The 424-nt window shown below is 34.0% G+C and overlaps 1 long non-coding RNA gene across 1 annotated transcript in view; it reads left to right on the top strand.

The window, feature by feature from the left end:
• The first annotated feature begins 7 nt into the window (after nucleotides 1-7).
• The window catches only part of LOC110418635 (uncharacterized), a 1,025-nt gene continuing 608 nt past the window's right edge, over nucleotides 8-424 (top strand). The window contains exons 1-2 of the long non-coding RNA XR_002445409.1: nucleotides 8-48; nucleotides 204-357. This is a non-coding gene — a long non-coding RNA (uncharacterized LOC110418635). The remainder of the gene's footprint in view (nucleotides 49-203; nucleotides 358-424) is intronic.

Below are 424 nucleotides of genomic sequence, written 5' to 3'. Positions count from 1 at the left end.
CATCATAGCAGTGTTAAGGTTACGATGAACAATAAGAGCTTCTCCATGGTTAGTAGAAATTTCTTCTATCTCTTCATTGTTGAATATTTCTAGCTCTTCTTTTATTTCGTCATCATATTCATCATAAACTGGTTCTAATTTTTTCCAATCCACACAATCTTCTTCTTCTACTAAGGAAATAATTCTTCAATTTTGACAATCAGAAGCAATATGTCCAAATCCTTGGCATTTGAAGCATCTTTTGTTGACATTAGAAGCACGAGTAGAAGTAGTCTCTTTATCATTATTGCTTACAGTTTTGGAAGAGTTTACTTTGGAGGCAGAATTGTTGCTGAACTTTGACTTCCATGGTTTGAGGTAGATTCTTGTTGTCTGGATGAACTCATTGAGTTTTTTCGTGATCGTTGTTTCTCAACCTTTAATG

The sequence above is a fragment of the Theobroma umbraticum genome, unplaced genomic scaffold, assembly GCF_002168275.2.
Source record: "Theobroma umbraticum cultivar Fairchild unplaced genomic scaffold, ASM216827v3 scaffold_50.0, whole genome shotgun sequence".
NCBI lineage: Eukaryota > Viridiplantae > Streptophyta > Magnoliopsida > Malvales > Malvaceae > Theobroma > Theobroma umbraticum.
Note: the sequence above shows the minus strand (reverse complement) of the source record. Positions and strands in the feature narration are given on the sequence as shown.